Source organism: Marmota monax, unplaced genomic scaffold (genome assembly GCF_021218885.2).
Source record: "Marmota monax isolate L192 unplaced genomic scaffold, Marmota_monax_Labrador192_F-V1.1 WCK01_AAM20220418_F8-fsc00081, whole genome shotgun sequence".
NCBI classification, from domain to species: domain Eukaryota; kingdom Metazoa; phylum Chordata; class Mammalia; order Rodentia; family Sciuridae; genus Marmota; species Marmota monax.
The window spans coordinates 7,002,573-7,029,091 of NW_026695234.1; positions in this window are offsets into that span (position 1 = coordinate 7,002,573).

Genomic DNA, 26,519 nt, shown 5'->3' on the forward strand with positions numbered 1-26,519 from the left:
ATTCAGAATCCCAAAAAGACCACCAGAGATCAAGATCAATGTAAGCAGCAAAGAGGCGTTCATTGTGAGCTAGCTAGGTCCTCCGCATGCACACAGCAACTGGTGACACTGAGAGGCCCCAAGCTCAGGGTTTGCAGCAGTTTTATACACTCTTTGGGGAAGGCAGGGACTTTACAAACATCATAGCATCTCTTAGCAAATCATCACACACCGCTGGAAAACCATAAAACAACTCTAAAACATGATTAGCACATTCACTGGTGGGAAAAAGTTGGGTAAGGATGATTGGTTAGTACAATAGGGGGATTCCTTTTAACTGATTTGTTTAAGCCACGAGGGGTGTACCTGCTGAACTACATGGTTTCCCAACATGTTATCAACCACCATAAACTACTGGGGGGTCATCTGGCATCCCAGGTATTTCCCTGTCTCATGCTGATTGGTGGCTGCTAGGGGATTGCTATGGGTCCTCACCTAGCCTGACTGAGTCAGGGACACCTAGTGCTGCAGATCTCTCCAGTTATTTGTAGATAAACAACTCAGCAGGGTGGGTATGTGCCTAAGAGTGCTCTGTGGGTCTTTCCAAGGACAAGGGTCATGCCCCCCTTCCTTAGACAGGCTTTGCTCTGAGGTAGAGGCTGGTTTCTCAATGTTAGCTTGACTTTTTAAAAAATAAGTGTCTGACTAACTATTCAGGTTATAGAGAAAATGAAGGGGCACATGACTCTTTCCCCCACCAGCTCCAAGTCCTTTTCTTGACACCCTGCCTTACTCTATAGAGTCCCTGAGTGGATCAGCATTAAGCAAGCTTTAAAAATGAGAAACTGATGTGACTCCATTTTTTTTTTTACATATTTATTTTATTTTTATGTGGTTCTGAGGATCAAACCCAGCGCCCCGGGCATGCCAGGCCAGCACGCTACTGCTTGAGACACATCCCCAGTTCCAATGACTCCATTTTTGAAAAACCAACCTCTACCTCAGAGCAAAGCCTGTCCAAGGAAGGGGGGCGTGACCCTTGTCCTTGGAAAAAAACCCACAGAGCACTCCTAGGCACATACCCACCCTGCTGAGTTGTTTATCTACAAATAACTGGAGAAGTCTGTGGTGCCAGGTGTCCCTGACTCAGTCAGGCTAGGTGAGGACTCCCTAGCAACCACCAATCAGTTGGGAAACACTGGTAAGAAGCCATTGTCGGATGGTTGTAGGAAAGTGGACAGAATGACCCAGGGATGCCTGGCCAGTCTCAGCAATCAACTGTTCTGTCAACTCTGCTGGGAAATTTAGATGATCTTGGAGGGAGGGTGGGGTCACCACCATTACCCCTACCGGTAGGAGCTAGTGGGTAGGGTCGCCTGCATTTTCTTTCTCAATTCCTCCTCACTCCAGAGAGACAGAGCCTGGGGGAGGGGAGGTGTTCTTCAGGGGAATTAAAGTCTCTTCCTTGAAAGGTAACAAATTCCTCACTAATTATGCAATTATTTTATTATGCAGCCTTAATGAAAAAAAATACACAAACCACTCAAAGCCTAAAAAGAAGGCTGTAGTCAGGACTTATCCAATTTAATAAATCCTCTCCATCCTGTAATTATTTCCTTGATTCTTTTTAATGCAAGTCTGCAGGAGGGTGGAGGAATGGTCTCTCCCTGGCTGTGGCAGGGGAGGACACAGGCCAACCAGGAGAGAGGGACTGCTCTTCCCTTCCCAGCCCACCCAGCTGCCCTCTGCAAGTGGGCATCACCAGGGGCACCCCCCACCTCTCATCTTCCTCCTCCAGAGAAGGGGTGTGAGGAGAGGAGGAGCCAGCCCCACCTTCCAGCTGTGACCTAGCTCTGCACAGCTTGATTTCCATTTCTTCAGCCTCCTCTCAAATAGCATTTATAAGCTCCAGTCCCCAAAGGGTAATTTGATAAAATTTGGGTGTGCTACTCCTTCAAAATCATAGATTTTGGCATACAGCATGATGGTACATGCCTATAATTCCAGCTACTTGGGAAACTGAAGCAGGATGGTCATGAGTTTGAGACCAGCCTGGGCAATTTAGAGAGACCTTGCCTCAAAATACAGTTTTAAAAAGGGCTGGAACTATATCTCAGTGGTATACCCAGCTATGCAAAACAACAACAACAACAACAACAAAAAGGTCACAGTTCCCTCCCTCCCTCCCTCCCTCCCTCCCTTCCTTCCTTCCTTCCTTCCTTCCTTTTGTTCTAGGGATTGAACCCAGGGCCTCATGCATGCTAGGCAAGCATTCTCCCAGTGAACTACATCTGTAGCCCCAAAGTCATAGATTTTGAGTCAGACAGTCTAGGCTCAAATTTAGCTTAGCTAAGCAATGGTTCATGCTTGATCTCTGTAATTCTTTGTCATCTTTATCCATCAAATGGGGACTCTAACCCTTTATCATCAGGGATGCTATGTGAATCAAAGGTGATAATGGACCTAAAGGATGTACCACATTGCTTGACACACAGCTGGTGTCCATTAATGAAAGTTTTCTTCCATACCCCCTTTTCTCCCCCACCTCCTTGAAGCCTTGGAATGTCTGAAGGGACATTCCTAATGCTGGAGGAGACATTGGGACAGTGGAGACTTTCTTGGCTCCTTCAAAGTTCCCTTTTCCCCTTTGCCCACGACTTTGTGATGATGCTTCTAGAAGGAAGGTTTAGATAGGTGGGGTGTGTGTGTGTGTGTCAAGAAAACCAGGGAAGTTTTCTTTCTTTGACCCTAGCAGAAGGGTTGGACCAGGAAAAACTCACTGCTTAGTGCTTTCTCTCTTACCATCACCATGGCGACTGGCTGAACCACTGATTTCCTCAGCATCTTCACTAAGGCAAACCCAGCCATGTTCACTTGTGCAGGATTCTGTTGGACATACCTGGGTTTTGCCAGCCCTATACCATACTGCCACAGGATGGTGGCTCAGTGTGAGAAGGCTACTTGGTTGTCTGCCACCTCTCTGTACTCATCTGTTGATCACACACTAACCAAAGATAGTACCTCTAGGCTCTGCCTTGACTCGTGGTCCTGTCCAGGCAACCTGGACTTAAAAGGCAGATGGGCTTTGTTACAGGGCCATTTCTGGGATCCACTAGTTGTGTCATCTTGAGTCATAGTTACATAAACTCCTTAGGCCTCAATTTCTTTACCTGCAGAATGGGCACAACAACAGAATACAAATTATGGTGTGCTTGCAAGGATCAAGATGATACATAAGAAAGTATTTTGTGAAATAGAAAGCTCTGAACAAACGTGGAAGTAGGTAGGATGCGGCTAGTACCACTGAGAATCTGTTATGTGTACATTATTGTGGGAAATAATGTACACATAACATACATTATTTCATTGGGCTCAAAACATCATGAAGTAGGGTTCGATTTCCTTATTGTACCCACGAGCGAAAGGAGGTTTAGAGAAGCTAAATAAATTGCCTGAGCTGTCCTAACAGAAAAGAGCTAGAACTTAAACTGTTAATAGTACCTTCTTATTAATACAGGTTCACAGAGAAATTTTTATTGAGCATTGTATTAATCAAGATTCTCCAGAAAATGAGAACCAATAGGATGTGAGTGTATGAGTGTGTGTGTGTGTGTGTGTGTGTGTGTGTGTGTAAAATAAGAATTGGCTTACATGATTGTGGAGGTTAGGTCCCATGAGTTGTCATCTGCAAGCTGGAAAACTGGTGGTATAGTTGGGTATGAGTCTGAAGGCTTGGAAACTGGGAGCATAGATTTCCAAGGGCAGAAGGAGATGGATATTATCAGCTCAAGAAGAGAGAATGAAATTGCCATTCTGCCTTTTTGTTCTATTTAAGCCCTCAACATATTGGATGATGCCCACCCACATTGGCAAGGGTGATCTTTATTCATTACTGATTCAGATGCTAACCTCTTCCAGAAATACTCTCACAGACACACCCAGAAATAAAGCTTTCCAAGCTATTTGGGCATACCTTATTCTAGTCAATTTTGGCACAAAATTATCACAAGCATTTACTCATGGGGGCTGTAGGGGACACGAGAACAGTATATGACAGGGTCTTCTTTGACTATTAGGATCTTAGATGCTATTTATGATAACAGAATATGAAAAATGAATCAGATTTAGATAGGGGAGAGCATGATAAGCCCATGCACAGGGGCATACATTGGTTCTTCAGGGTCAGAAAGGGCTGCTCTCCTTGGGTAGGGTCTTAGGCTTCATGGAGGGCAAGGCACTTGAGTTAGGTAGGCTTTAAAGAACAAATAATATTTGAAAATGCAAAGAATGTAGTTAGGCAATTCTGGTGGGAAGAGTGGGCCTTTGGACCATCTGGAGAGAATCTTAGAAATGTGCTGGGGAGGGAAGTGCTGTTAAATTGGCCATTGATTATTTTCCACGTGGAGCTTCAGAGAGCTGGCTGTGCATACACAAACCAATCAACAACAGATGCAAGTGTGTACTCAAACATGTGCCCCTCCAGCACCAGGTCACCTCAACAGTCAACTTCTTTTCTTTGGAAGCCTGAAGCAGAGTAGGCACTAGATTGCTTCTCTGTGTTGCTCAACTCCCACTCTGTCTGCTTCTGCCCTTTCCATCAGCCTACCCAGTGGCTCCCAGCCTGGCCTGCTTGCTCTCCAAACTTCAGATTCAGCTTTTTCAAACCTGACATCCTCCAATACTGGGGTTAGAGGAGGTAGCATGTGTACCGCTGAGTTCTAGCCCAGCTAAGTGGGGCTCCTAGGGTCCTCAGAGAAGGCTTCAGGCCTTACCTATTCCCTGCCATCAGAAGGCCCAGGAAAGTCACGTTTGAATGTTGCTGGTGAAATAAAGGGAGATTTAGATAATTTCAGGTGCAGGTGAAGGTAATAGACAAACTGTGGGTACCTGGGAGTGGGTAGGGTGGGGACATGGACTGCACAAATGCCTCCAGAGAGTGCATGCTAGAGAAGACAGAGATTGGAAAGATCTTTGGTCTCTAGCTCTTCACTAATTTCTGTGCCATTTCAGATGTTGAAACAGGCTAGGGATCTGAATAGGTGACTTCTCTCCTTTATATGGGTATTTTGTCTCATCTCCTAGGAAGGCACCATGTATCCTGAGGGAGGTCCATAGTGGTGCGTAAAGAAATTCTAGGTGTAGAATATGTACTAGTTGGTAAGTTTCATAATCACAACCTGGGGACTTAGTTCAGCTTGACGCAGATGACCATGTTAATCAAGCTGGCTGACTTATTCCCTGTGCCCCGGGTTTTGAGCTACTCTGTCTTTATATGCCTCTGGGATCCTGGACATATTTCCTTGCAAAGCACTCTCTTCTTTCTGATTCTTTTTTTGAATGCTTCCCTGAAGCTTTGGCTTTTGATGGTCCCTCATTTTGCATCCTAGGCTCTTTGGACAAGCATTCAGGGCCCAGCACCCAGGTATTCTCCAGTGGACCCTGCCTCTACTTCATGTCTCACTCTTGCACTTAGAGTTTTGTCTCTGGTGAGAGAAGTTTTCCTCTTTCCTCTCCCTGTACCTCCTTCTTGAACTTGCTACCCTTTCTTCTCTCCCACTAGCCTTCTGTCCAGACTTTTCTCTCTCATAACATGGCTCAGCCAGGCCTGGCTCTCTCCTCTAGTCTCTGAACCTTTTGTAGGTTATCTTATCCTCTAATCTCCATCAAATTTCCTTTATCGGTAATCTGTTTCCATGAGAATTTTGCTCTTAGAGACAGCTTGATGATAAACTAACCCCTGTTAGAATGGGAGTATATTCTGCCAACAGTAACAGTTTGGCATGGCCCTTCTAGAGTTGTGTCTTAACCCAATAAATGGTGAACATTCCAGGTCAAATTTCAAAGCCAAAGTTTGAGATGCTTCATTGTCTGAAACTTCAGGTGGTCTTAATCTCATTGAGGGTTCAATATTAAACCCACCATCCTGGTCACTCTGTGTCTCCTGTCTGCCTTTCCTTTTTGATTTGCCCTCGAGCCTGGATTAGAAAACAGAGTGTGATACACAGGGACAGTGTTGGTACGGCCCACACTGCTCATGCCCTCTCCCCATGGAAGGAGCATGAGGGGAAAAGCCAGGATTCCTGGTCCATCCAACGTCCCTCAACTTCTCTCTGTAGCCCTGGCTTCCTTAATGCTCCTATCAGGGAGAAGAGATAGCTCTTTCTGGTTTAGGTCATCAAACACTGAAGACTGGATTCATGTGGCTCAGATTATTTGGACTTCCTTGGTTATAGTGGTTCTCAGCCTTCCTTTGTATCTTCCCTTCAGTCCTCATTCTGTGGGCCCCACCATGAGAGAAGCCACAGCCCCTCTTTTTCCAGGAAGGCCATTTGTATGTTTACAGGCATCCTGTTATGGTTATCACTTCCAGTAAATTTTAAAGACATGAAAAACTGCAAGAGTATTGTTGGGAGCCCATTTTATTGCTAAGGCTTTAAAACAAACAAAAATAGTAATTCCATTAGTAGTTGGAAATCATAGTAGTTCTGTGTTGTTAAGCATAAATTTTACTGCTACGGTAACTGTGTGCCACAAAGATAATAAACACACAATTGAAGACTGGTTATTGACAGGCCTGGTACACAGGAGACAGCACGTCCTGCTTGCAGGGCCACCTGGGGGTTGAGGTGAGGGTTCTGGGAACCTTTGGAGAGGGATGCAGGATGGTAGAAAGAGCATGGGCCCGAAACCCGGCAGACCTGGCTTGAAATCCCTCCTTTGCTGTTCCTAGCTGTGGAGAGCTGCATAGTTCACTTAAGTGTCATCAACAAAATGGGGATAATCCTACTGGGGGTGAGGATTAAATGTGATTCTAGGTGTAGAGGTTCTTGTGAATTGTTCAACTATAAATTCCATGAGGGTAGGGCTCCTGCCCATCTTGTTCTCCATTATATCCCCAGTGTCTCCTCAATGCCTAGCAATAATAATTGGTTTATTATGTAGCATTAGTGTACTATTTTTGTTGTTGCTAAAATTCTCTCTCTCTCTCTCTCTCTCTTTTTTTTTAATCACCAGTAGGTAATCAAATGCCTCTGATCTAGTTAATCCCCTGCCTCTTCTAGCTAAACCAGCAATCCCTCCTCCCCAATCTGTGCCCTAGAGCCTTCAAGAAATATAGGGTAGCCAGTTGGGAAATTGGAAGAAGGCTTGAATAATAAAAAGCCCAAAGGGTTTCCCACCAACCCATAAGATTGACGAGTTACAAGTATGTATATTTTAACCTTTTGGCAAAACATTTCTGAAGCAAATTACAATACTTGATTTAATAGCGAGGCTCCCAGATACAAAGCAAATCTCAGACAGGCCAGGGATTTGTAAGTTGATTTATAGGAAATAGTTTTGGTGTAAATGTTTATTAGAGTCAGGCTCTCTTTAAAGGTGATGTATGGCATTAATACACATTAGCATGAAAAGTGGTGTCTCTGGATTTCCCAGATTGCACAGGGTCAGAGCTCCACATCATCCATGGTTGGGAATGCTGCTTCCCAGGGCTCTCCCCCCACTGTGCTTAGGATTCTTTGTCAACTTTATGTCTCAGTTGTCACACCTGCCTGGCTCCTGTCAAGCTAGAGAGAAAGCAGCTTTTAGCATTGTAGATGATTTTCTGCCTGTTGGAGTGTTAGTTCCAGTTTTTGGAGAGTTAAGCAAGGGCTGATGAGGCAACCTTAGTTTCCCTACTGTGGAATGAGAAGTGCAGATAATCTGCTCCTTAGCACTATGCAGACTCTAAAACAGGTGCCTTGGTTTACCTTACTTTATACCTCCAGTGCTGGGCGTGATACAAGACACTCTGTTATGCTCACTCAACAGCTCTGGATGGAATGATTAAGTGAATGACACTGAATTTGGGAAATTTAGAGTAATAACGACTCATGTAATTAGTTTTCTAGACATTCAGGGAAGAGCATTCCATTAAATCTCTATGAAACTTCCTTCTGTCCTCCTTTTCCTTTCTTGGTTCTTTTGTCTTTGGATATACCTGACTGATTAAGCTTCTAAACCCCAATGCTGCTGTGAGTTTTAAGCCCCTGCCCCATACCTCCCTAGGCTGCCCTCATTGTCTTTTTTTGAATCCCATTCCCTCTTGGATGGAGTTGGCAAACACTATATAATTATATTGGAAATCACAGGTTCCTGGAGACTGGGGAATAATTATGCTTAATAGGAATAAAATGAATTCCCAGTTGCCCTCTACAGGGTGGATGACAGTCCGACCCTATATTTACCTTCTAATGATACAGCAATTACCATCTAATAATTACCCTGGCACTGTCTGGCACATGCCCAGCCATTAATTGGTTAATGGCCATCGTGCCATGCAGGGGACTCAGGAATATGCCTGCTCCTTAATTTCCATAACTTAAAAATCTTTAGCTCCTTGGGAAGCTTTTAGGAGACACATGAGGATCTAGAAGAAACAGTACTTTCTTCAAGAGAATCTGGGTTCTTAGCCAAGGGTCTTGTACCCAGGAAAGCCAACCCAACCCTTGGGGAGCAGAGTCTGGAGGAGGCTACCAGGGAGTCCTGAGGGCAGGATGACTATCCTTATTTCCATCCTTAACTAATGAAAGGGACAGAGATTTTGGGACTACTACCACCACCACCACCACCTACTACTACTACTACTACTACTACTAAAATCCCATCCTAACCCTTAAATATTAATTAAATCAGTCATTCATCCTAGCTGCTTATTGAGCCCATACATAAAGCACCACACTGCCAGCCTTCTAGGTGCACAGTGATTTTTGCCCTTTCCCATCCCTTTTCCTTGAGATCTTTTCTTTTTTGCACTATTGGAGGTCTGGGGATCAGACTCAGGACTCATGCATGCTAGGCAAGCACTCTACCACGAGCTCCATCCCTGGCCCCTCCCTTGAGATCTTATTCAATATTTCCAGGCTCTCTGTCTTGCCTCAGAAAGCAGCCTGGGAGCTCTATGAGAACAACTTTGCAGAAATAGTCCTTTGTATCTGGTTTATGACAAGCCCAGAGTAGGCAATTAAAATGTGTTAAATGAATAATATTTAATGAGACAGCAGTATAGAAGAGAAGCTCATGAGTTTTGGGGCTAGCTACCCCTGGGTTTAAATCCCAACTTTGTCACTAGTTTCATGTCCTTGAACAAATAAGTCACTTACCTTCTTTAAGACAGTTTTCCCACTTGAAAAATTGGAATAATAATAATTAATACACAGTGCTTGTCACATGATATGTAGGAGAAACTAAAATGGTTTATAATATTATAGTAGGTACTGTTTTGTATTTTCATATTAATTCCTATCATATGTATAGACATATGAAAAAAATCTGGAAATTATATGCATATATGGATATATATGCATGGATACATATATGTATATGTATATATATATTTATGAATATACATGGAAATATATATATGCATTTATATATGGATATATAGATATAAAATAGAGTAGGCATTTTCCTTTCTTCTTTCTCACAGGAGCAGAGGTAATAAGGGGGTTGGAATTCTGAGTAACAATGATTTTGTTTTGTGGTTAATTTTTCTGTGATCAGGGGGTGGACTAGTATTCTATCTCATCTAGAGAGCCATTGGAGATTATTCAAATTTCAGAGAAAAAAAATTACATTGAAGGTCCTGGGCCATCCAACTTTCACACATGCTGTTTTATTTAATCCTCACATTAACTCTGCAAGGGGAAAAATATTGTGGAAGATGGGATGCACTGGTTAATTAAGGAGATGATCTTATTAAGGTTATTTGCAATAAGGAGAATGCTCATTAGTGAGGAGTGTCTCCAAGAAAAGGAAGGGGGCCTGGAGTCTTACAGAGGCAGGTAAACAAGGGAACAATAATGCATCTTGTGTGAGTCATGGGAAGGATGGAGATGGTCTTCTCCGGGTCCTGCAAGAAGAGTGGAGATGGGTCTTACCTGGAACATAAGCTAGTCCTTCAAAGTTAACTATTTTGGAGAAAACAAAGGGTGGAGGCGGGTGGTTTTAACTTTCTGGGGCATAGGGCTCAGATCGAGTTCAACAATGTTGATTTCATCCTGATGTTTGTAGTTGAGAAAGGTAACAGGAGAGGTCTGATATCTCACAAGCAGCTTGAAGTGGAGCAGTCTCAGAAGCCTGGCCTGTCTGGCCCCAGACTCACAGCAGAAGTGATGGTGTTTTTTTGTTTTGTTTTGTTTTGTTTTTTCATTCATTGATTCATTCAATGACTATTCACTGAGATGCTAGTGTGTGCTAGGAACTGTTGTAGGTGTTGGGGAATCAAGGTCCCTGACTTCATGGAAGTCACATTTAAGTGGGGTAGAGAGGCAATGAGCCATCTAACAAACGGGAGGTAATTCCAGGTAGGATTAAATGTTACAGAGGAATCAAACAGTGACGTAGTGGAGAGTGAGGGAGTGAGGCAGTCTTCTCAGAGAGAATGGAATGGTGAGAAGGAGTCAGCCCTGCACACAGCACAGGGATGTGGATGTGGGGGGAGGACATCTTAGGAAGAGGGGACCTCAAATGCAAAGGCCCTGTGGGATTGAATGTGGCTTATTTGAGGAACAAGCAGAAGTTACTGAATGATGGGAAGTACCAGGTCAGAAAGTCAGGAAGGATCAGATCAGAAAGACTGTCACAGATCCTGCAGAGGTATTTGAGTTTTTAGTCCAAGTATAATAGAGGAAACTGTCAGCAAGACAACAAAAGGTACTGGATGGTGTTAGGACCTTCAGATTGGGAGTGGTTTTTGGAAGGCCAAGAAAGGTGCCTGGCCCATCAGCAGTCACTCTATCCCTCAGCGACCTGCCATTGCTGCCCTGGGCAGGTCTCCTGCTGGCCTTGAGGATGGAGAACATGGTAACCCTGTGTCAGGGCCTGTGGTCAGCTTTGCTGACCTTGGGATTCTTGTACTGCTCTGTGAAATGTAACAGTGTTCTCACCCCACCATAGATTTGCATTTTTCTCTCTGCTGTGGGTAGAGTAGAAATTATGACTCATCTCCATTCCTAGAGATGAGACATCCTAGTACCATGTGGTGGGTCTGAGATCCTGAAGCTAATTAATGAAGTTAAATTTTGCAACTAGTGGCTTTTCCTCCTTTCCCTTCACTTTGGGTTCCAGAGGCTTCAGGACAGGGTTACACAATGATTCTGAAATGTATCCTAAAGCCATTTAGAATAATAGATGGCACTAGGAGATATTCTGTATATAGTGGTCTTTCAGGCCACTACCTATGAGCTATCAGCTCTGATCTACAGCCAGCCACTATTATCTGCTATTAGCACTGCCCTCTATTAGCAACTATTATCACCTACCAACTATTAGCCACCATTAGCTACTATTATCATCTAGCTCCTATTATCCATTATTAGCTACTCTTATCAACCATCTACTATTATCTACCATCAGCTTCTATTATCTTCCACCATTATCCAGTATCTTCCATTTGTTATCTGCGATCTACTATCAGCTGCTATCTATTATCTGCTATGTGCTACAATCTATGAGCTATTTTTTATTCTCTACTATCTATAGTTACCTACCATCTAACAGCTACCATCTATTATTTAACATCCATCAACTGCATCTAGCTATTATTCTTTTTCTTTCCTCACTGCCTAAGCTCAACACAGTAATTAATAGCCATTAGAAATCTCAAGCCAAAATTTTCTTACAGATGTTCCTCTTGGATGAGAGGATTTTTTTGACACCATAAGTTCTGAGTGACACTATCCATGGTGGGCTTCTGCGTGTTTACAGCTAGGGAGGTCATGGGCCATCTCTCCCCATCCCAGCATCTCTAACTGTTACACTCATGAGACGCCTGACTACCACATCACAGATCCAGAGGGATCTTTGAAAGGAAGAGTCAAAAGTCCACTCTTAGGACTAGATGAGAGACATAGCTTTAATGACACATTTGCTTTGTCCAATTAAAACATGTACTAGGTAGAAGTTCTGCTCCTGTGGGAATAAGTATTCAGAAAATTGCTCATGAGCAAGATGGATCAAAACAGACTAACTTAACTATCCTTCATCTCCAAATGCAATACCCGACCCCAGGGTACCCAAATAGATGTGAGTGACAGGCTCAGAAAGATGTGTTTTAAGCCAGCAAAGTTGAGAAGAGGTGAATGCAAAAAAGTAAGATTCAAAGCTCTGCTCTCCTGGGGAGCCTAACAGCCTGCATTAGGTGAGGGCGGAATTCTTCTCTGAGGCCTGGACACTGCTTGACCATCGGCCCTTGTCTCAGGAGGCAGATGTGGTGTGGAAAGCTCCAGATTTGCAGTCAGTTTGTGTAGATTAAAGTCCTTGCTCCAGTAAGTGGTGTGACCTTGAGTGATGTGTTTAACCTCGGGGAATTCATGAAGGTAAGTGGAAGAACAGGTTGCCAGAAGAGACATTGTGGAGATGGGGAGGATGCAGGGAGACACAGCAGGAGCTCATCAGCTCTGAGGGGCCCCTCTGGAGGAGCAGAAGACTGGGTAAAGATCCATCAAGTGTCACAGCTGGAACGGTCATTAGAGAGCATCTAGAAGGGACTTTCAAACTGTGGGTCATGACCCATTAGGGTAGTGAAATCAATTAATGAGCTGTGACCAACATTAAAACCAACAAATAGAAGCACAGAATAAAATAGAAAAATAGTAGGGTGCATTATATAGAGTAAGAAAAGCTTTGTTTTTTGGGAAAAAATTTACATGTGAAATGAGTTATAAAATAAAATGTATTTCTTACTATAGTCATGATGCAATAAGTTTGAAAACCACCATCCTGGTCCAGTTTTCTAATTTGAAGAATAAGGCTCAGAGAAGTTAAGTGCTGAGCCAGGACAGAACATGCCTCCAAAAGGAGATGGTGTCTAACCCAAGGACAGGACCTCCTCAGCTTCTCTAGGGGATGGAGTCATTTGAGAGCATTGAGATGGAGACTCCTTTGTGAACAGAGAAAAAGGTGATGGGATTTCTAAATGTTGGCATCAAAGACAGAGGACTGCTGTGATGGGGACTCAGGGTGTGAAGTGTATTTTTGTGGACCAGGCAGTTCTATGGTTTACCTGCGGCTCCAGGAAATGAGCCCAGCTCCAGCCCCAGCCTCAGGGGGACTTTCAGTCTAAAAGCCTCTGTGACCAGACTTCAGGACCAGCTACAGATTTAGAGTTAGACAGATCTGGGCTCAAATTCTTCACTGTCACTTACAGTTTGGGCCAGACATGCTGTGTGATTTCTGAAACTGTTTCTTTAAAGGTAGGTGGAAATGTCTACTTCATGATTTTTTTTTAAAGCTTAATGAATAACCTAAAGGAAAGTGCTTGGCACTTGGATGTTGTCAATAAACGCTTCTTCCTGCCATCTCCTCTGTCCTACCCCACCCCCAGTGCTTCTCTGTGGACCAGGTCTTCCATATGCATCATCTCATTGACTATCCATCTCAGCCTGCAAGGCTAATTCCTATACAAACATGTCAGTGACGTAAATACATTTACTTTTTTATACATTTATGCAAGCAAAGACAGGGTGACAGAAAGAGATCCCAGAATCAGACTTAGATGCAGTAACTTCTTCAATAAATTTCCAATACCCTTGAGATCATGAGCAGGGTGTGCCCTTAGGCTATTCTTCAAAAAGCTTTAAGGTTGGGCATAAACAGAGGCCCAGTTTGGGGTAGTGGGTGTCTCCTGCTTCTCTCCCCCCCAGTCACCCTCCCCTGTCAACTTGGCTTGTATTAAAACTACTGACCAGGCAGATCCACTACCTTTCTTGTCTCATGGACCTGAGATGAATCTGACCAGGAGGTCCATTAATGAGAAGCATCATTGAAACCTGGAAAGGCTTTAATGCTCTGGGGGAAAATATTGTTTTTTCCACATTTTCAAAAAGAGTTTCTATTATCTCCCTCAAGATAAATTCCAGCTATTTACTCACAGCTTCCTCTATGAACACAGCATATGCATTCCCCTGGGGCATCTTTCTTGCTTGATAACCTCATAACCAGACTATAGATGCATATATATCAAGATGCTTGTTATAGCACCTTCTCTCTCTCTCTCAGGTGTGAAGCTAGATGGATGAGGATGAGTTTCCTGTACCCAGGATGCAGGCAGCCTAAGCCTTGCTTTGAGGATGGGCTGACTCCCGCTTGCTTCCCTGCCTGTTTGGACAATGCCATTCATTAGGAAGGTTCTGCAAACCCCACATCCTGCCTGGGAGTTGATCCCTTTTAGAGGCAGGGAAGCCACAGGCCTTGATTTTCTTCTTTGAACCCATCAGGGATAGACAGCAGGCTGAAGTTAATAAGGCTGCATGCATCTGACTAGTCTTGGTTTCATATAATTTTTCCTATTGTCCTCTGAGGAAGTTTGCATGTGGCTTATTTTCTGGTTTGAAATCAGGGATCTTGCAGCCTTAACTTTTCCTTCTGCCAAATTCACTTCCCAACCTCATCTGTTCCAGAGAGCTCTTCCCAAAAGAGATCCTTTCTTTCTCTGGGAAGCTCTGACTAATCTTGCCCAATGCTATTGGCTGCTGAAATAAAATAAAATTCTAAATTTAATCAGTACAACAAGAAACCCAGCTGGTGTAGTATGAATGTGCATTCTTAAAGCATAGGCTCCCGAGGCTGAAGACCTCCCCCTGCCCCAGGGGGGCTTCTCCTCCCAGGTTGGACAACTTTCCTCTGCCCATCCTTCTCCTTTCCCTTAGCTTTATTAAGGTATAATTTACAGGCCATAAAATTCATTCATCTGGTGTGTAGTATTCAATGATTTTTAGCATATTTACAGAGTTGTACAACTATCACTACAATCCAACCATAGAACTTTGTATTGTTAATCACAAATATTTATTTATTTTTCATATTTTTATTGGTATATTATAATTATACACAAATAACATTTTTCTTTTTATATTAAGAAACTCTTAGTTATTGTACCCAGCTCTAGGCAACCACCGGTCTCTTTTCTATTGGTATAGATGCCAATTCTGGACATTTATTTTCTCTTTTTCTTTTCCTTTTCACAGTGCTAGGGTTTGAACTCAGGGCCTCATGCTCTACCATTGAGCTACATCCCCAGCTGTAGATATTTAATTTAATTTTAATTTACATGGAATTTTAATACTTGTGACTGGCTTCTTTCATTTGGCATGTCTTCGAGGTTCATCTGTTATGTAGCATGTATTAGTACTTTGTTCCTTAATATTATTTGTATATTATTATTTTGTTTATCCATGCACCAGTTGATAAGCTGGTGGATTATTTCCACTTTTTAGCTATATGGACAGTGCTGCTATAATAACCACAAATTGGCATTTGTGTGGACACATGCTTTCATTTCTCATTGATATTGTTATGGTTTGGATATGAAATGTTCCCCCAAAACTCACGTGAGACAATGCAAGAAGGTGTGGAGGAGAAATGATTGGGTCTAATCAGTGAATCCATCCCTGATGAGATTAATTGAGTGGTAACTGCAGGCAGGTGGGGTGTGGCTGGAGGAAGTAGTTCATTGGGGTCGCAGCTATACAGTATATATTTTATATCTGGTGAATGGAATCTCTCTCTGCTTGTTGATCATCATGTGAGCTGTTTCCCTCTGTCACACTCTTCCTCCATGATGTCCTGCTTCCCCTTGAGCCCCAAGGAATGGAGCCTGCTGTCTACAGATTGAGACCTCTGAGGCTCCTCAGTAGGTGGAGCTGAGATTGCTTGGAAGAGCTGAGGTCCATTCTAGAGATGAAGAGGCAGCTCAGGTCCAAGACCCAAATTTCTCATCTAAGGTCCTTTTTCAACTCAGACTGAGGAACTGTCTATGTCTTCACTTTATTTTGAGTTATATGCTCTGTATACCATCAATAGTGCTCCAGGCTGTTTCATTCAGTCATTTATTCATCTTAATTCAGTTGTTCCCTTAGTACCTGGGAAGTATTTCTTATTTTGGGGAGTGGTATGAAAACTAAACACATCTTTTGGAGAAGCTTCTGTAGTTAGGCTTCTGTAGGAAGAATCAAACAGTTCTATAGTGCAAGGGTCTATTTGCTTCAGCACATGGACTATTGCATAAAGCTAGTGAATTTGTCTAGAACAGTATCTGGACACTTCTATTTGTGAACAATCAACTGTGGTCTCAATGGACTATTTTTTCTTTCATCCTCCACACTTTGAGGCAATTGAAAAATCTCAGACTTGGGGGAGGATACACCTTTAAGTCTTCCTGTCTACAGCTACATTTTAGTCAGTGCAGTGAGACTGCCTTGTCTTAGCAGACAATACTTAACAGGTGTGCTTGAGAAATACCTGGGGGATTAGGTGCCTCCTGGGTACCAGTTTGTCTCAGTCTGTCTTTTTGTGAGCTTCTTACTTCCTACCTTCACTTGTAGGAAACTGAGCTTAGAGTAGAGAACATAGCTTCTCCAACTCTGCAAGCATAATTATTAATTGCCAGGTCCCTGGGGAATTTATACTGCAGACCATAAGTTAAAAAGGATGTTTTTTAGCAAATATGTGTTTTCTTTTCTAGCTGTTTTTTAGGTGGGCCAATTTTAAGCCTTTCTGAAAACTTCAGAAAGTAGTCTTTATTTTATAACAAGTTTTTGCTAACACATTCTGACATGCTGAGACTTTGGCAAATACACAATATGCATCTTAAGATTAAAAAGGGGCATAGTTTAATCAGCTGTTTTGCTGCCTCAGAACAAGGAGTGCCAACCTTCTGGCCCAGGGGGTGGAGCCTTGGTTGCCCTCCCCTTTACCTTCTTAGCTCAATCACAACACTGCTGGAACCATAGTCTATGTTTGTTGCAAGTAACAGAAAACTCAAATTGAACCAGCTTAAACAATAATTAAGATATCTTGATTATAGAACTAAAGTCCAGAGAAGGAAGGCTTCAGGCTTGGCTCAATCCAGGAACTTAACACTATTTCTAAAACCTTCCCATTTCTCTGATCCATTGGCCGTGGTGTTGGCTTCCCCAGAAAAGTAGATTCCTATAGGTTTATAAGATAGTTCTAATTATCTTCCGGTGTTGTAGGTTTGTGTCTGGAGAGCTTTTAAAACTACTGATGCCTGAAAAAAAAAAGGATCTCATATAAATAGAAGGGAGAGGGGCTGGGGATGTAGCTAAATAGTGGAGCACTTGCCTAGCATGTGTGAGGCCCTGTGTTCAATTCCTAATACCATACACACACCACACACCCAGAGAGAGTGGGGAAGAGGGGGGGTAGAGAGAAGGGGGGGAGGGGGAGAGGGAGAGGGAGACCAAAAGAGTAGAGGAAAGGGATCCAGAGATAGGGAGGAGGGGGAGGCATAGGGTAATGATGGAAAACAAAAAATTTGCTAATATATATATATATATATATATATATATATATATATATATAACTGTATATAAATTATAATGCTATTAACTATTATAACAACAATAGAAGGGAGATCAGTACAGTAGAGTAAGCAGAAGCAGGGAGAGGGAGGAAAGAGAAAGGGAAAGTACTGGGGAACATGATCAATCAAATTATGCTATGTGTATATACAAATATGGCATAATTAACCCTGCCATTAGATATAATTATAATGTACCAATTAAGAAAAATAAACTACTGATGCCCAAATCCTATCCCCAGGGATTCTGGGGTATGCAAACAAAGGTGAGAATCAAGACAAAATAGAGAAGTAAAAAAAATGTATAACTTAAAGCAACTGGTGCTGAGAGGGAAAATTAAAACAATTTGGGATTTACTGTATTTCATCAAAATCTAAAGATGCCATTGAAAAGTACACCATTATTTCATGTATCATTAGAAAGAAGGATATGATGTTCATTATAGACAAACCTCACCCTATTGTTATCTGTGTTCTGATTTCAGAGATAAAATATAAAAAATGCCCTTGAATCCATGAAATTAAGCATATAGCTAAAAGAAGAATGATCCTTTAAAATAGTCTCCTTTGGAAGGAGTAATTTTGCACAGATTCCTTTGAAGCGACTTCATTCCAAACACTTGTGGAATGTTTTTCCTTTGCTTTCAGAATCCATTTCCTATTTATACAAGAAAATCATAGTGTGCTGGAGTTGGAGAGACATTAGAGACCATCTAGACAACCTCTGGATCGATTTAATTATAGTTACACCTTGTTTTAGTCTAAAAATGGTGTTTCCCAGCCTTAATCTCTCACTCGATTCACCATTCTTGGCTCTGGATAGCTTTGGGTTGCTTCCAACCATCAAATCCACCCTCCCAGGTTGAAGATGTGCCACCAATGAGGCTATTTAAAGTCACAGGCAACAGGTGTTTCCAGCAGTTCCCAGAATGGGAGTTGAGTAATGGAGTAAGTAATGGAATCACTTTTTGAATAAGCCCTTAGTCTCTTACTTTGAATTTATGTTGTGTCATGATCAGTCACTTAGCCAAGCTTTGTTCCACAGAATGAAGCTGCTAGGAATGGGACTCCAGGGCACCTTTTAGACACTCCAAATGAGACATCTGATGCCTGCCCCTTAACATACTTGTCCTTCTTCAAATATAGGAAACCTAACAGACTAGAGGAGGAAACCTCCAATAAAGGGCAATCTAACATATATACAACAGCTTGCAACCTCACTGGAGGAAAATCAGCAAAGATTCCTTTTCTTCTTTTGCCCAGAGAAGTTAAGATGCAAAGAGAGTAGGTGGCTGGACCAAGTAATTTGGAGTAGCACCCAGGTAGTACTGAGGTTCTTGCCTCCCATCTGACCGGGGCTTCCTCTCTTCTTAATGCCTCATTTCATTTACACAGCTTAGGAACTGAGAAAATGCCTGGCTAACAAATCAGACAGCAGGCCAAGTTCTTCCAAGCCTAGAGCACAGGGTATCAGGGGTTATGCAGCATGCTTAGTCTGCAGCCTGACCACGCTGATTGGGCATGTCTATGGCTCCACTACAGAACACAGAGCCAGGATCAAAGAGAAATTAAACCCTTGCCCTGGGGATCCAGGCAGTCCTTCAAGTCGTGTTTTCTTTTCCATTTGTAATACAGGTGAGGTGAAGAACTTGAGATGATGGCTTACATAGGGGGTGGGTGGGGAGAGGTGCAGGCTGAGCCAGCAATTATACAAAAATGGTCTAGGGGGCACTCTCATAAAAATGTTTCACAATAGCACAGACAGGCAAGGGGAAAGAATGGGTCTCTGAAAGGGGCAGTGGTGCTTGGGAGCAGCTTCATGCTCCTCCCACCTCCATCACACACAGTGCAGCAGTGGCTGGCTGGTTGGTTGTCTCCCTTCTCTATGTTCCCCTTCCTTTGCCTCAGGCAGTCCCTTTACCATCCCCATCACACTGTCATCTCATCACCATGCTTTTCTTTATCACATTAAGGCACATCTTCAAATTTGTAGTAAGGTAACTCAGTTTTCATTTCCAACAAGATTCCTGGTAAGGTTGTTGCTGCTACTTTGGGGACGATACTTACAGTGTCATTGGACTAGGAGAGTGGTCTCAAAGTGTGATGCACCAACCAGCATCAGCCTTACCTGGGATGCATTGGCTTAAAATGCAAATTCCCCCCCACCCCCTGGCCCCCACCAAAAAAATGAGTTAGAAATTCTAAGGGCAGGGCCTAGAAACCTGTTTTCATATGTTTTCTAAAAGTTGTTCTGACACAGCTAAGTGATTCTCAAACTAGTGTTTTTCAGGCCTAGCTAAACTTTAGAATCACCTAGTGAGTTCTAAACAATATTGGTAGCCCTACTTACAACCAAATGACTTATGATCTCTGGGCTAGGTTGCACAAATAAAATTTAAAAAGCTTTCTCCAAGTGATTCTAATGCATAGAAAGTTGAGAGGGATCTAGTCTGATGGCTTGCTGTTTCATAATAAGCTCAGAGAAGGAAAATAGTTTATTGGGGGTCATATAGCTGGTGCAAGCCTAATTGCCTCTCTGAAGTTGCTAATGTTCTAGTGCCCATGTGGGGCTCTGCAGTTCCTAGAATATCCTATGTGTCTAGTTCTGCCTTTATCTATCTCTGCAGAGCACTGAGCCCCACGTGTGCATTCTGCCAGGTGGAGCTGGCCTTGCTCTCAACACAGGAACTATTTTCCTGGACCCTGTGCTGTTCAGCCCTGCCCTCCTACATGTGGAACTCACCCTGAAGAAGGAATTGAGTACAGGGGCACTTAACAACTGAGCCACATCCCCAGCCCTTTTTTAGAGATTTTATTTAGAGACAGGGTCTCGTTGAGTTGCTTAGTGCCTCACTAAGTTGCTGAAGTAGTCCTCCTGCCTCAGCCTCCAGAGTCACTGGGATTACAGGTATGTGCCATCACACCCAGATAAGGGGATTGTTTTTACCAGGAGTCACCCCCTTTCCTGGCTTTCTTGAGCCCACAGGTAAGGTCCTGGAAAGTGGGGGCTGTCAGGGGAGATACCTTAGCAAGTCACTCCTAAGTCTTCCAAATTCAGTGTTTTCTCTTAGGTCAAGCCGGGGATGTACATCCTCACCATTTCTCTGATGGAGGTGCCAAGGCTGGGAGAGGCTAGCTGTGCTTAGTGATCACATGTTCACCTGCTTTCTGTATGCTCCAGGGTCAGCTCTGTTGTGACATCACTCTTATCCAGCATCTCTGTCTCAGCAGATCTCCCGCAGGGACTGAAGCAGGACAGCAGAGGGAAAGAGGGTGGAATAGGAAGACAGGACATACGGACTTGGAGGAGTAACTCTCCACTCTCTGAATTGGGTTCCTAAAGCTGAAATGTTCCTGAATTTTTTCTCTTCAGATTTAAAATGAGTTATAGTAGTGTTGGGTATTTTTCTCCAGAAGTTAGTCTGTTGGGTTTCTGAATTATCTTGAATTTAGTTTAAAATTAAAATAGGTTCCATGAGCTTGCCCAGGGGGCAGAGATGGTGGCTCATGTGCATGATAAATGACAGGGAGAAGGCACTATGGGACACACCATTTGCTATGGGGCATAGCGGCGAAGGAGTTACACAAGGCCTACCTGGTGAGTTCTGGATGAAGAGTGTGCATGCGTGTGTGCGTGTCTCTATAGCAGGCTAGAGCATCAGGAGGTTGTTTCTTGGTCTGTCCACCTGCCCCTCAGTAATATTTGGTGCCTGAGCCATGAAAGCAGCTGGTTTCCTGGCACCCGCTGCCTGGCAGATGGGCCCTGACCTTTGTAGCAACTAGTACTGTGTTAGGTAAACAAGACCCCCTGCCCCTTACACTCTCCTGCTCCTGCTGCCAGTGAGTTCTATTTTTGACAGGCTTGGGCCAGGGAGACTGAAAGAGTTTTAGGCAGGGGTGGAAGAGAGGGCACCTGCTGAACTGGGGGTGGGGGAGGCAGATGGCAGCTAAAAACATGGCCTCTCACCCCATCCAGAGTTGGTTTATCCACAGGAACCAAAGAGTGTCCTCCACATCGCCAGCCAAGTAGCTCTGAGGAGGCTGTGGGGTGGCTGAGTTTGGAGGAGAAAGGGGCAAAATGAAGCTGATCAGTTCCTCAGCCACATCCTTGGTCTGGTGATTATGAGAAGTAGGAGCCAGACATCTCCTGACAGTGGGGCCCAGCTGCTTTAGCAGGCCCAGTCTCAGTCCCAGGCCCCCTATTAGTCTGATGGATGGCTCTCGAGCTGCTAATGTGGTTAGGGCAGGTGGTGGCCTGGGGCTGGGAGCTCAGACTAGCCAATACAGGCCCTGCTGTAATCACATTTGCCTGTACACAGAAGGAGCCCAGGTTACCCACCCAGAAGCCCAGAGGACATTAGTTAAAGTCATTTAGAAATATTTTTTGTATCAAGCTTTTCTTACCTTATTATTATGATTATTTTAAACAATCAGTTTACTGCCCAGGGCATGCACGAAAAGGAGCAGCTCTAAGAATAGAATATAGAAGAATGGTCCAAGCAGCTTGAGTCTGGGGGCAAGGGGTAGTTGGGGAGCTCATCTCTGCAGATGCAGGGAGCACACCATGCTTTCTAGGTAGTAGTGCCTGAACCTCTTTCTTTCATTTCCCAGTCAGTGAGCATTGCATTGTTTTTAATTAAGATTTTTGTTTTAGAATAGCTTTAGTTTTATAAAAAATTGTGAAGATATGCAGACTTCCCAGATAGTACCACATTCAGTTTCTCCTATAGTTATCTTTCTACATTAATATAATGAATTTGTCCCAGAAAAAAATCCAATATTGTCACATTACTATTAACTGATGCTCATACTTATTCCTATCTCCTTCATCTTTAACTGATGTCCATTTTCTGCCCAGGATCCCATCCAGGGTGGCACATCACATTTAGTTACGTTTCCTTAGGCTCCTTTTGGATGATAGTTTGTCAATTGTTATTTTTTTCCTCTTTTTTAAATTGAGAAGTAATTCACAAATCATAAAATTCATCCTTTTAAAGTGTACAATACAAACAAAGTTGTACAACCATCCCCACTATCTAATTCCAGAATGTTTTTATCACCCAGGAAGAAACCCCATACCCATTAGCAGTCATTTCCCATTCCTTTCTGCCCCAGACCCTGGCAACCACTAATCTACTTTCTGTCTCTGTGGATTTGCTTCTTCTGGACATTTCATATAAATGGAATTGCACAAGATGTGGTCTCTTGTGTCTGGCTGAGCTGACCACTCTTATACAGCCTTTAATAACTTTAATTCTCATCCTTAGATTGAAGACAGAATTCTAGGGAAAACACATTCAGGGGACATGAACAAGATTTAACTGTGGAATTTTGAGCCAAATCCAGTTGTTCTGACTCCAACACCAGAAAAATTTTCTGTACCCATCTATCAAGCATTCATTCATTCAGCATGATCCCTCTGGTGCCCTACAGGTGCTGTTTCTGGAGATATAAAGAATAAACCCCACCCTGGGCCAAGCCATCCTCATCTCTTGATCGATTGTCAAATCCTTCTAGATGATCTGCTTCTGCACTTATCTTCTCCAGGCTGGACTCACCCTTCTAACCAAGGTGATTGGGGTGTCTCAATTTTCTGCTTAAAAACATTCAAATTGTGAATGTGTTGTTTCATTAGGAGTCATAACCAAGGTGCTTATGGTGACTGAAAGATTTGCTATGACCCATCTGAGTTCCTTGCTCACCCTAACCTAGGTGCACTGGCTTCCAGACCTTTTCATGTCCTGCCAGGCACAGAACCTTTCCACTTGCTCTATTTTTCCTGTCTGTGAATTCTTCCCCCTCCCTACCTCCAACTATTTACATGGCTCCTTCTTTCCACTATAGATCTATGTGAAAATGTCATTTTCTCCCAAAGGCCTTTGCTGACCACCCCTCTTAAAATAGCAATCTCTCCCCCCCCAGGTTCCTTATTCCCCTCTCCTGCTTTATTTGTTTTTCTCCATCGCACTCATCACTGTCTGATACACTATGTTTTACTTCTTTATTATCTATTTCCTCTATTAGAGCATAAACTCCATGAGAGAAGGAATCTTTTGAATGTCTCTTATACTTACTGCTATAACCTCAAAGCTCATAAATGCATCTGTCATATAATATATTATCAATAAATAATGGTTATATGAATTAAAAAATTTCATTCTCCATCCTTTGTCTTTTCTAGTCAGAAATCTCCCAGGAGTCAGTTCTCTACTACTCTGGGATGTTTGTGGATGCTATGAGATAAAGACTTGTTCTCTCAGACTTATGAGAGAGAGAATTAGTATTACTTGAGAGAAAGTTCAGGAAGACAAATACCGCACTTTGTTCATTCATTCATTATTAAGGGAGTTAATCTTTGTTAAGTAGGCACCATATGAGATTGTTAAATAAAATTAAAAATAATTTGTTCATCTATCTGGAAAATAAATATTTATTGAATGCCCATTAATTTACTGTAATACTAGGCTCTGAAGATACAGCAGTGAATAAAAAAGATGCCATCTCTGCCCATATGGCTTTTACAGTGCAGTGTGGGATACAGACATTGAACAACTTATTTCACAAATAACTTTTAAATTGCAATCTATAACGTATGCTCTGAAAGAAAAGTATGAAGTGCTATGAGAAGCTGACAACTAGGGAAATTGACCCAGTCTGGGGGTTAAAGAGGATAAGGAAGAGCTTTCTAAGAGCTAGAGATGTCCAAAGTTGACAGAGGCTGTTTTACAGCTGAGTTTCTTTTGACTGGAGGGTTTAAGTGGGGTCCAAAAACTCTTTATGGGGACATTAAGAAGTCCATCAAGCAAGCATTGGGATGAGGGCTATTTGAAAATCTAGGAATTCAGTTGAATTTCCTGGTCAAATGTGAAAGATAGTTTAAAATTCCCTCTTAGAAGTTAGTACTATTGTCATCCCAAATACCCATTGTTAGCTATCTAGTGTCTCATTACAATTGACTATACAGTACCCAGGAATAGACTATGGCTGTATCAGCACATTATAGAAACTTCTAAGGACCAGCCCTTAATAATAATTTTCCTTTATATCTATGTTAATTCACTGATGTGCTCTCCTGCCTTTATCTCATTACAGACTAGCTGTAATCTTTGTGAACTAGGTTGGCTAGAAATTGCTACCCTAACTTTATAAAGGAAGAATTAAGTCTCAGAGAGAATGAAGTGCTGAGTTTAATAAACCATGGTCTTCTAACAACAACAAAAATCCATGTGTGTTTTCCTCTATGTATTGGTTAGTTATTAACAAAATAATGCTTCATAACAAATCAATGCTCAGAGTCAGTGATTGAAACAATAAGTACTTATTATCATTCATGACTCTGCAGATCAGCTGAGATACAGCTCATCTGGAGCAGTCTCAGTTGCCTGATTTCATGTCTTACTTCAAGTCTGTGAGCAGCTCAGGTGGCTCTGCTTCAGATTGTGCATCTTTGATAGCTATGTCCCACATGGCTCTCATATTCTTGGGATCATAGGCTATCCAGGGCATGGTATTTTTATTAAGAAGTCAGAGGTGCAGTCTTTTAAGGCTTAGTTTTAGAACTGGAACATTTTTATTTCTGTTAGATGTCCAAAGAAACTCATATATGTAAATTCAAGGTCAAAGGAGGGAAAGTATACTTTACTCCTTCAGTGGCAAGATTTGCAGAGACGCATGGAAAAGGTTGGGTGGATGTAGGAAGGGATGACAGTTTAGGGACAAAGATGCAACTCACCATGTTCTATTTGTTTTTTGCTTATTAATTTTTTCGTTCAGGCCAAACAATATAGTTGGCATTCTGTAAGTTGTTGAGAATACAAAAGCAAATAATATGATCTTCATGAACAAGCAGTTTCTGCAGAGTAGGAGATGTGCTGTAAGAGAGGCAAGTATAGAATATATTGGGAACATATATTTCCAAGAACCAAAAAAGAAGCCACAACATGAATCAATGAAGGAACAACATGAAGCTGAAAAAAATTTCTGGAGTTAATTCCTTGTATTTCAACCAGTTATGGTGGCATTTAAGCTTGTTTATAGATTGGCAACAACCCTCTTTTAGTTGCTTTGTTAACTCCTATTTATCTTTTACTGTTATAGCCAAGAAGCCTTGGAACACTTGTGTTAATTTTAAAGCAAAGTGCGGGGAGGAGAAGAGTGGTATCACTTATACAAATACGATACAGTAATGGATTTGGGAATGAAGAATGTGTCTGGAACATGCCATTGAGTCAAAAGGACATGAGGCCTGTAGACTAAATAGCATAATAAAAAGAACAACAAAAAAATACCATTTATTGAGCTTTTTGTGCCAACTATGATACTCAGTGCTTTTCACAACGTACGAACTATTAGTAATCCTATTTTGGAGATGAGTGGAGTGAGGCTTAGAGTTGAGCAAGGTTATCCAATCCCATAGCTGAATGGTGAGTTGAAAAAGGATGATCAGCCATATAGGGCACATAGCCTACCAGGTCAGTACCACGGACAGCAGTCAAACCTGACCACAAAACCCTGAATGAGATTCTGCAGGGTGATCTTCCACAAGCTGAATATCAGAGATGTTTTTGAGTGATTTATTTAAAACATAGCCCCACCATCCAGAGTGACTTTTGATAATTAGAGGCCACTTTTTTTTTTTGCTAAGAACTTGTGTGTGTGTGTGTGTGTGTGTGTGTGCGTGCATGTGTATGTGTGTTGGGGATGGGCAGCGTGGGATGTAAACCTTTGAAGACAGAATCTGGGAAAGAGCCATATTCTTCTGCATAATAAAGTAGCAGTGAGAGATCTGGAAGCTTAGTTGGTGAGGAGAGTGAGAAACTCCCAGGGAGGATGTGGGGAGTCAGAAGAGTTTCCCATGTGGAGGCAAGGCTTGGCAGAGACAGAACTAGGAAAATGTTAAGAGATTTCAGTGGGCACATGTAGTAAACCACTCTCATCTTCCTTATCAAATGTTCAGTAAATTCTATACCATTGACTTGTATGCAGCTTGATGAGGAGGCTGAAAGAGACAGGTCTGTGGTCCACTGTGAACACGTGTAGATTGCACATTGACTGGAAGGTGTTTCACTGGGGGTGATGGTGCAGACCTTCCAGAGTTCCAGCTCCCATGTTTCAGTTTGGTCTCCCAAATACCTCATCTCCCAATCTGGGTGGTTACATGTCATGCACTCAGGGTACACTT